The following is an 11,274-nucleotide window of genomic DNA, read 5'->3' as shown; positions in this document are numbered from 1 at the left end:
CAGTTTCAGAGCCCCAAGCGGGGCGCCGAAACCCTTGTTTAGCGGCCGGCTTCCACTTGGGGCACTGAAACTGAATTTCCCGCTGGCGCAAGTGGCTCCGCGCGCAGCGGTAATTCCAGCGCCCAGGCGAGCTGGACGCCCCTAACTGAATTTCTAGGCCATTATCTCTAAGCATTCTCTCCCTCACCTTCTTGTCGAGTATTCCAAAAATGACTTGATCGCGTATCATCGATTCCTTCAGGTCCTTAAAGTTGCATGTTTGCACTTTTATTTTCAAGTCCGTCAAAAAAAATCAAAGGATTCTCCTTGCATTTGCACGCGGGAGCGAAACACGAATCTCTCATACGTTTCATTCTTTTTTGGAGTGCAGTATTCGTCGAACCGTTCTATCACCTTGTCCAGATCATTTTTATCATCTTCAGCTGCAAACGTAAATGTGTTAAACAGCTCGATTGCCTGTGAGTCAGCCACTGTTAGCAACAAAGCAACTTTACATGTTCCAGAGCTAGTCGAAGCGTCAATCACTGTGAGGTAGAGAAGAAAGCGTTGCTTGAAGACATGCCAATTTTCATCCACATTTCCTTCTAGTTGCAGATTAGCCGGAGGTTTAATTCCTTCCATAGTTGTAGTATGTCCTTATCGTGAGTTCTATAAATCCTGGTACCATGTAATGTTATCTTAGTAACGTAATTACGAGTCTCACAAGCAGTTGTTGAGGAGAACCATTTTATTCAGTCCTGTTTCTGTGTCTCCCAGTACAGTCTGAAAGCATGGCCAAGATGGCATCGGATCCCGCCCCCGGATATGACATCAGCCATCAACCAGCTGTCAATCAAACCCCCGCTGTCCTTACAACAGCTACGGTTATCCTTACAGTGGTCACTGCTGCCAATGCTGTCATGGACAGATGCATCTGCGACAGGTAGGTTGGTGAGGATGAGGTCAAGTAGGTTTTTCCCTCTTGTTGGTTCACTCACCACCTGTCGCAGGCCCAGATTTGCAGTTATGTCCTTCAGGACTTGGCCAGCTCGGTCAGTAGTGGTGATGGACATTGAAGTCCCCCACCCAGAGTACATAAGAACATAAGAATATAAGAACATAAGAAATAGGAGCTGGAGTAGGCCATACGGCCCCTCGGGCCTGCTCCGCCATTCAATAGGATCATGGCTGATCTGAATCTAGACTCACGTCCACTTCCCTGCCCTCTCCCCGTAACCCCTAATTCCCTTATCTGCTAGGGAAAAGTCTATCTCCATTTTAAATTTATTTAATGTTGCAGCTTCCACAGCTCTCTGGGGTAGCAAATTCCATAGATTTACTACCCTCTGAGTGAAGAAGTTTCTCCTCATCTCATTTTTGAAAGGGCAGCCCCTTATTCTAAGATTATGCCCCCTAGTTCTAGTCTCACCCATCAGTGGAAACATCCTCACCACATCCACCCGATCAAGCCCCCTCACAATCTTATATGTTTCGATAAGATCGCCTCTCATTCTTCTGAACTCCAATGAGTAGAGTCCCAACCTACTCAACCTTTCCTCATACATCAACCCCCTCATCTCTGGAATCAACCGAGTGAACCTTCTCTGAACCGCCTCGAGAGCAAGTATATCTTTTCTTAAATATGGAAACCAAAACTGCACGCAGTATTCCAGGTGTGGCCTCACCAATACCCTGTATAACTGCAGCAAGACTTCCCTGTTTTTATACTCCATCCCCTTTGCAATAAAAGCCAAGATTCCATTGGCCTTCCTGATCACCTGCTGCACCTGCATACTAACTTTTTGTGTTTCATGCACCAGGACCCCCAGATCCCTTTGTACTGTAGCACTTTGCAGTTTCTCTCCATTTAGATAATAACTTGCTCTTTGATTTTTTCTGCCAAAGTGCATAACCTCACACTTTCCAACATTATATTGCATCTGCCAAATCTCTGCCCACTCACTTAGCCTGTCTATGTCCTTTTGCAGATTTTTTATGTCCTCCTCACTCACTGCTTTCCCTCCCATCTTTGTATCGTCGGCAAACTTGGATATGTTGCACTTGGTCCCTTCCACCAAATCGTTAATATAGATTGTAAAGAGTTGGGGTCCCAGCACTGACCCCTGTGGAACACCACTAGTTACTGATTGCCAGCTCGAGAATGAACCATTTATCCCAACTCTTTGTTTTCTGTTAGATAGCCAATCTTCCACCCATGCCAGTGTATTACCCCAATCCCATGATTTTTTATCTTGATCAGTAATCTTTTGTGTGGAACCTTGTCAAATGCCTTTTGGAAGTCCAAATACACTACATCCACTGGTTCCCCTTTATCCACCCTCTATGTTACATCCTCAAAGAATTCGAGCAAATTTGTCAAACATGACTTCCCCTTCGTAAAACCATGCTGACTCTGTCCTATTAAATTATGTTTATCCAACTGTTCTGTTACTGTTTCCTTAATAATGGACTCCAACATTTTGCCAACCACAGATGTTCGGCTAACTGGTCTATAGTTTCCAGCTTTTTGTCTACTTCCCTTCTTAAATAAGAGTGTTACATTAGCAGTTTTCCAATCTGCCGGGACCTTTCCTGAGTCCAGGGAGTTCTGGAAAATGATCACCAATGCATCCACAATCCCTACCGTCACTTCTCTCAAGACCCTAGGATGTAGGCCATCAGGTCCAGGGGATTTATCCGCCTTAAGTCCCATTATTTTACTGAGTACCATCTCCTTAGTGATTTTAATCATGTTAAGCTCCGCCCCACCCCATTGCCCCCTGTTTGTCCAGTGTTGGGATATTTTTAGTGTCCTCTACTGTAAAGACTGATACAAAATATTTGTTCAGCGTCTTTGCCATCTCCATGTTCCCCATCACTAGTTTCCCAGTCCCATCCTCTAAGGGACCAACGTTCACTTTAGCCACCCTTTTTCTTTTTATATAGCTGTAGAAACTCTTGCTATCTGTTTTTATATTTTTTGCTAGTTTACTTTCATAATCTATCTTCCCTTTCTTAATTAATCTTTTAGTTATTCTTTGCTGGCTTTTAAATGCTTCCCAATCTTCTATCCTCCCACTAGATTTGGCTAATTTATATGCCCTTGTTTTCAGTCGAATACTATCCTTTATTACTTTACTAAGCCACGGATGGCTGTCGTTTCTTTTACTCCCCTTTTTCCTCAGTGGAATATATTTATCTTGAAAGATCTCCTTGAATGTAGACCACTGCTCTTGTACTGTCTTACACTTTAATCTGTTTTCCCAGTCCACTTTAGTCAATTCTACTCTCATACCTTCATAGTCTCCTTTATTTAAGCTTAGTACGCTGGTTTGAGATCCAACTCTCTCACCCTCAAACTAAACTTGGAATTCAACCATATTATGGTCACTCATTCCAAGGGGATCCTTTACTAGGACAGTTTTTATTAATCCTGTCTCATTACACAGGACCAGATCTAAGCTTGCCTGCCCCCTGATTGGTTCAGTTACATACTGCTCACGGAACCTGTCCCTAATACACTCTATGAGCTCTTCCTCAGTGCTGCCATGCCCAAATTGATTAGTCCAGTCAATATGAAAGTTAAAATCCCCCATGATTATAGCTGTTTCCCTTATTACAAGCCCCAACTATTTCCCGATTTATACTCCGACCAACAGAGTTGCAACTGTTAGGAGGCCTATAGACTACGCCCACTAGTGACTTTTTCCCCCTATTATTCCTTACCTCCACCCAAACTGTTTCACTATCCTGATCCTTTGACCCAATATCATTTCTGACTATTGCAGTGATTCCGTCCTTGATTAACATAGCAACCCCACCTCACTTTCCTTCCTGTCTGTCCTTCCTAATTGTCAAATACCCTTGTATGTTTAGTTCCCAGTCATGATTATCTTGCAGCCATGTTTCTGTAATGGCCACCAGATCATACCCATGTGTAGTTATTTGCACCGTCAACTCATCAATTTTGTTACGAATGCTGCGTGCATTCAGATAAAGAACTTTCAAATATGTTTTCTGACAATTTATTCCTGCTTTTACCCCTTTTACTACTTTACCTTTATCATTATACATTCTGTCCCTTCCTGACATGCTCTGGTTTTTAATTCCCCACTGCTACCTTGCTCTATTGCCTTCTCCACTGTCATTTTTATTTTTCCCTCTCTTAAAACCTCCCCCCCACTAATTAGTTTAAAGCCCTCTCTACAGCCCTAGTAATTCGATTCGCCAGGATTCTAGTCCCAGCACTGGCCAAGTGAAGTCCGTCCCAACGGATCAGCTCTCTCCTGTCCCAGCACTGATGCCAGTGTCCCAGGAAGCAAAACCCATTTCTCCCACACCAGTCTTTGAGCCACGCATTTAACTCTCTAATTTTATTTACCCTAGCCAAATTTGCACGTGGCTCAGGTAGTAATCCAGAGATTATTACCCTTGTGGTTCTGCTTTTTAATTTGGCCCCTAGCTGCTCAAACTCCCTCAGCAGAACCTCCTTCCTTGTCCTATCTATGTCGTTGGTACCAACATGGACCACGACAACTGGATCCTCCCCCTCCCACTCCAAGTTTCTCTCCAGCCCAGAGGAGATGTCCTTAACCCTGGCACCGGGCAGGCAACACAGCCTTCGGCACTCTCGCTCTCGGCTGCATAGAACTCTATCTATCCCCCTAACGATACTATCCCCTACCACTACAACATTTCTTTTAGCTCCCCCCACTTGAATGGCTCCCCGCTCCACGGTGCTGTGGCCAGGTTGCTCATCCTCCCTGCAGTCCCTGTTCCCATCCTCACAGGGAGTAAGAGCCTCAAACCTGTTGGACAAGAGCAAGGGCTGCGGCTCCTCCAACACTACCTCCTGGATCCCCGTACCTGCCTCTCTTCGAGTCACACCATCCTGACCCTGGCCACGGACTACATCTGAATTAATTAATCTAATTGGTGTGACAACCTCCTGATACACAGAGTCCAGGTAACTCTCCCCTCCCTGATGTGTCTCAGTGTTTGAAGCTCGGACTCCAGCTCTTCAACACGGAGCCGGAATTCCTCGAGCAGCCAACACTTACTGCAAATGTGATCACCGTGAGCATCAATGGTGTCCACCAGCTCCCACATATTGCAGCAGCAACACATCACCTGATCTCCCATTCTATGTAATTAATTAAATTTATTAATATTATTTTTAAATACCCTCTGCCCCGATTCTAGATGATGAATATCACACCTTAGAAACTATATGTAGTGTATGTACCTTTAAGGGGAGAACTACTTTTTACAGCTCCTGTATACTGTAGTACCGGCAGTGACCACACCTGTATATAACCCTGAGTAGGGATCTGTACTTTTAGTTGCAGAGCAACCCTCACCCAGTACACACCTGTTGATTGTTTCTCTGCAGTCTCTGTCTATTTGTTGAAGGACACCATACATCAAGATTCACGGATTCAACATTGGCGATGAGTCGATTCGAACCTACCTGCAACTCTGCAGAAGAAGGCCAATTCCAGGGGCACGGGCGTCGACCGTCCGGCAGAGACTCCAGCGAGACGGGCTAGCAGCAGGTACGGCGCAGATCCCTTCCTGGACGGCAGAGGCTGGAGCCGACCGATGGCACAGGGGAAGGCCGAGCAGCGTCGACGGGGTAAGAGAGAGGGTAAAGCGCACAGGGCGCAGCCGGGGTTGAAGACCGAGCGGCGTCCACGAGAGAGGGTAAAGCGCACAGGGCGCAGCCGGGTTGAAGAACGAGCAGCGTCGACAAAAAAGAAAAGAGAGAGAGGGTAGGGCACACGGGGCGCAGCCGGGGTTCAGGACCGAGCGGCATCAGCGAGAGAGGCGCGCAGGAAAATGCACAGAGCGCGGCCGGTGTTCAAGGGCTGAGCAGCGTCCGTGGGGGAAGAAAGGAAAGCACGGGAGACGCCATTTGAGCCGCGGCGGAGAAGAAGGGAGAGCGCGGGAGACGCCATTTTGAGCCAGCGGAGGAGAAGGGAGAGCGCGGGAGACGCCATTTTAAGCCAGTCTAACCACACCCAGGGATGCCGAAGAGTGGCAGTGTCACAGCATTCGACAATGAAGTCGAAGATTGGGCGACATATGTAGAACGCATAGAAGTGTGCTGCAAGGCGAATGAAGTGCCAGATGCCAGGAAAGCACTGGTATTGTTGAATTCCATGGGTGCAAAAACGTATGGCTTACTGTGAAATCTAGTAACCCCAGAGAAGCCAGTGGAAAAGGATTTTGAAAGCATAGTGGCAATCCTACAAGACCACTTAAACCCCACACTGCTGCTGATAGCAGAAAGATTTAAGTTTCACAAAGGAACCAGCATAAAGACGAAAGTAATGCTGAGTATTTAACGGAAATGCGCAAGCTATCGAAACACTGCCAGTTTGGAACGGGACTAGCAGATATTTTAAGCGACAAGTTTGTGTGTGGGCTTCAAAGTGAAGGAACCCAGAAACGGCTTCTATCAGAAAAGGATCTTACGCTGGACAAGGCTTTCAGCATGGCAGTATCACACGAAGCAGCCGCACGGGGCGCTGCAGAAATACAACGGAGACTGCAAGAATATGGCACAAATGAAATGTCATATGGAGCAGTGAAGTGTTATCGCTGTGGCAGAACAACACACGACCATAAGGATTGTTGGTTCAAGGACCAAGTGTGCAGACAATGTGGAGAAGTAGGACACATAGCAAGAGTCTGCACGTCAGGAAAGAAAACCAGCAGCAAGAAATCTCCACAGGAGAAGTACAAAAAGGTACATAAGGTGATGGAGAGTAGTTCAGACGAACAGAAAAGTGATACAGACTCCGGAAGCAAGGAGCTGGGTTGTCTGAAACTACATAATGTAATCAAAATGGAGGATCACCAAACTATCTGGGTCACGCTCAAGATAGACGGAGTCCAAGTGAAAATGGAATTGGACACAGGATCAGCCCTAACAGTCATAAACCAAAGGGACTAGAAGCGGCTATTCTCACATATACCCTTGAGAGATACAGAGATTGTCTTGAAGACGTACATGGGGCAAAAAGTCTACCCCAAAGGAAAAATAAGGGTGAACGTTATATATAACGACAAGGAAACACCAAAAATGGAGGTGTTGGCTCATTTCAACCCAGCACTACCAATTCGGTTGGCGTGTGATGCATCACCCTATGGTATTGGAGCGGTGCTGTCGCACAAATTCCCGGACGGCTCGGAGAGGCCAGTAGCCTTTGCGTCTCGGTCACTAACCTCAGCCGAGCGTAACCACGCCCAGATTGACAGGGAGGCCCTCAGCCTAGTGTGGGGAGTGAAAAAGTTCAACCATTATCTGCACGGGCAGAAGTTCACCTTGCTGACCGACCACCAACCACTTGTCTCCATCTTTAATCCAAAGAAGGGCATTCCGGTGATGACAGCGCAACGGCTACAAAGATGGTCCCTTTTTCTAGGGGCGAACCAATATGAAATAGAATATAAGGGCATGAAACAGCATGGAAACGCTGATGGGCTATCACGCCTGCCAGTGCCTACTGCGGAGGAAGCACCAGCAGTGGACCCTGTCGAAAGATTTTATTCGACTGTAATTGAACGCTTGCCAGTAACTAACGCGGATATAGAGAAGGAGACCCGAAATGACCCGGCACTCTCTCGGGTATATGACTTGACGGTGAAGGGATGGCCAACACATGGCGACTCACTGTTGCTAGCATTCTCATCCAGAAGAGAACAGCTCTAAGTATGCCAGGGGACCTTGATGTGTGGATCCCGAGTGGTAATTCCACCCAAGTTAAGGTAGAGAGTGCTCAATGAGCTTCACGAAGGCCATCTGGGAGGGATGAAAATGAAAAGCCTTGCTAGGGCTTATGTGTGGTGGCCGGGGATCGATCAGCAAATCGAGGACCTGACAAAGAGCTGCTCAGGATGCCAGAAGATCCAAAATGCACCACCACATGCCCCTCTACACCCATGGGAGTGGCCCTCCTCTCCATGGCAATGGGTGCATATTGATTTTGCTGGTCCATTCATGGACTCAATGTTTTTAATAGCCGTGGATGCGCACTCGAAATGGCCTGAGGTGATCAAAATGTCCTCCACAACCACGGAGAAAACGATTGCAGTCCTACGGACCATATTTGCCAGGAACGGCTTGCCAGAGCAGATTTGCTCTGATAACGGACCACAGTTTGTGTCCGAAGATTTTCGGAAATTTATGAAAAGGAATGGGGTAAGGCATTACACATCCGCCCCGTATCAACCAGCCACAAATGGATTGGCTGAGAAGTTCGTACAAAAGGCAGTAAGGGCCATGTGCGATGATGACATTCCACTGCAGCATAAGGGGGACAATTTCCTGTTAGCCTACAGAAATGCGACACATGCAGTTACCAACCAGACCCCGGCCATGATGTTCTTTAACCGAAGGTTGAGATCTCGTCTGGATTTGCTCAGAGTAAATGTACGAAGAAATGTTGAGAATAAGCAATTCCAGCACATCAATGAGAAGCCGACAAGGAGCTTCAATGTAGGGCAACCAGTCTTGGCCCGCGACTACCGAACAGAGAAATGGCAACCAGGAACGATATGCACATGGCAGGGGCCACTAATGTACACAGTGGATGTTGGGGAGAACATTGTGAGACGCCATGTTGACCAGATCCTAGCGTCACAGGAATGAGTCAACCCCATGCCTCGCGTACCTGGTGATGAACCCGGCATACAGGTAGCATCTACCCCAGAAACAGTAGCATCGGAAGCTGATGAACCAACCGACAACAGGGGGCCAGAATCGCCTCCGCACCAAGAGCAAGACACTCAGGAAAGGCGCTATCCAGAAAGGATCAGGAAGCCGCCCCAAAGACTGAATTTATAAATGGACTATTTTCAGTTAATGTTGCATGTTAAAAGTGTTAATTGTTAAATGAATGTTATGGTACTGTTAATCTAAAAGGGGAGGAATTGTAGTGTATGTACCTTTAAGGGGAGAACTACTTTTTACAGCTCCTGTATCCTGTAGTACCGGCAGTGACCACACCTGTATATAACCCTGAGTAGGGATCTGTACTTTTAGTTTTAGAGCAACCCTCACCCAGTAAACACCTGTTGATTGTTTCTCTGCAGTCTCTGTCTATTTGTTGAAGGACACCATACATCAAGATTCACGGATTCAACACTATAAACCAGAGTTTAAGCTTAAAAAGAGAGAAATACTTACCAACCAATCACTTACCCGCTTTCTGGTGACATCACACTTGGATTACTTTTTACCTCTCTCCTTCCCTCCGAGTTCCGAGTTCGGAGACTGGTAGGCCTTACCTGGTCTCTGGGGCCTTTTATTCTGTGCCCTTTCTACTCTCAGTGCTTCTTCCAAGTGGTGTTCAACATGGAGGAGTACTGGTTCATCAGCTGAGGGAGGGCGGTAGGCGGTAATCAGCAGGTTTCCTTGCCCATGCTTGACCTGAAGCCATGAGACTTCATGGGGTCCGGAGTCAATCTTGAGGACTCCCATGGCCACTCCTTCCCGACGGTATACCACTGTGCCACCACCCCTGGTGGGTCTGTCCTGCCAGTGGGACAGGACATACCCAGGGATGGTGATGGAGGAGTTTGGGACATTGGCTGAAAGGTATGATTCTGTGAGGATGACTATGTCAGGCTGTTGCTTGACTAGTCTGTGGGACAGCTCTCTCAATTTTGGCACAAGTCCCCAGATGTTGGTGAGGAGGACTTTGCAGGGTTGACTGGGCTGGGTGTGCCGTTGCCGTGTCCATAGCCGGTGCCGAGGTCGATGCCGGGTGGTCTGTCCGGTTTCATTCTTATTACTTTGCTTCTGCACTGGACTGCACTAGATTACATTGTAAGACTCATCTGCTGTGTCTCTGATTCTGCTGCTAAAAGGTTTTTTAAGTAACTTTTAAACTGTGTCGGTCTCTCTGCGGAGCAGGTTCTACTGGTTTTTCAGCTTTGTTGGTTTCTGGCTAGCAGCTGCTGTTCTACTTGCTGTCCAGTGACTCGATCCACTGGTTGTTCAGCTTTGCTGGTCGCTGGCTTGTGGTTTTACATTTTCTCCGTCGCTTTTGATCTACGGTGACCTCCAACTTGCGTCAATTTCACCATCATTTTTCTGCACCGCTACCGATTCTCATTCCGACGCCAACAACCTCCATCCTCGAACACTCTACCCTTCAAATAGCTTCTGGACTTCACCCGCCTGCTACACCTGTCTCCGAACTTTGACAGCGGTTCGTCGATGCTCCGTGCCGACTCCATCCTGCCTACGTCGGATTTGTCCCTCCATGGGACCTCTGACTGTAGTGCATGTACCTTTAAGGGGAGAACTACTTTTTACAGCTCCTGTATACTGTAGTACCGGCAGTGACCACACCTGTATATAAACCCTGAGTAGGGATCTGTACTTTTAGTTTTAGAGTAACCCTCACCCAGTAAACACCTGTTGATTGTTCCTCTGCAGTCTCTGTCTATAAATTGAAGGACACCATACAGCAAGATTCAAGGATTTAACATTGGCGACGAGTCGATTCGAACCTACCTGCTACTCTGCAGAAGAAGGCCGATTCCACCAGCACGGGCGTCGACCATCCAGCGGAGACTCCAGCGAGACGGGCTGGCAACAGGTACAGCGCAGACCCTTCCCCCACAGCGGCGGCTAGAGCCGACTGACGGCACAGGAAAAGGCCGAGCAGCGTCGACGGGAGCAGAGAGAGGGTAAAGCGCACAGGGCGCAGCCGGGGTTCAGGACCGAGCGGCGTCAACGAGAGAGGCGCGCAGGAAAACGCGCAGAGTGCGGCCGGTGTTCAAGGGCTGAGCAGCGTCCGCGGGGGAAGAAAGGAAGCGCGGGAGATGCCATTTGAGCCGCAGCGGAGAAGAAGGGAGAGCGCAGGGGATGCCATTTTTGAGCCGCAGCGGAGCAGGGAGAGCGCGGGAGACGCCATTTTGAGCCAGCGGAGAAGAAGGGAGAGTGCGGGAGATGCCATTTTTAGCCAGTCTAACCACACCCAGGGATGCCGAAGAGTGGCAGTGTCACAGCGTTCGACAATGAAGTCGAAGATTGGGTGACATATATAGAACACATAGAAGTGTACTGCAAGGCGAATGAAGTGCCAGATGCCAGGAAAGCACTGGTATTGTTGAATTCCATGGGTGCAAAAACGTACGGCTTACTGCGAAACCTAGTAACCCCAGAGAAGCCAGTGGAAAAGGATTTTGAAAGCATAGTGGCAATCCTACAGGACCACTTAAACCCCACACTGCTGCTGATAGCAGAAAGATTTAAGTTTCACAAAAGGAACCAGCATA

The sequence above is a fragment of the Somniosus microcephalus genome, chromosome 25 (genome assembly GCF_052327205.1).
Source record: "Somniosus microcephalus isolate GS21.2 chromosome 25, FLI_Smic_1.0, whole genome shotgun sequence".
In the NCBI taxonomy this organism is placed as follows: domain Eukaryota; kingdom Metazoa; phylum Chordata; class Chondrichthyes; order Squaliformes; family Somniosidae; genus Somniosus; species Somniosus microcephalus.
The sequence above is the reverse complement of the archived record's forward strand: the minus strand, read 5'-3'. Positions refer to the sequence as shown.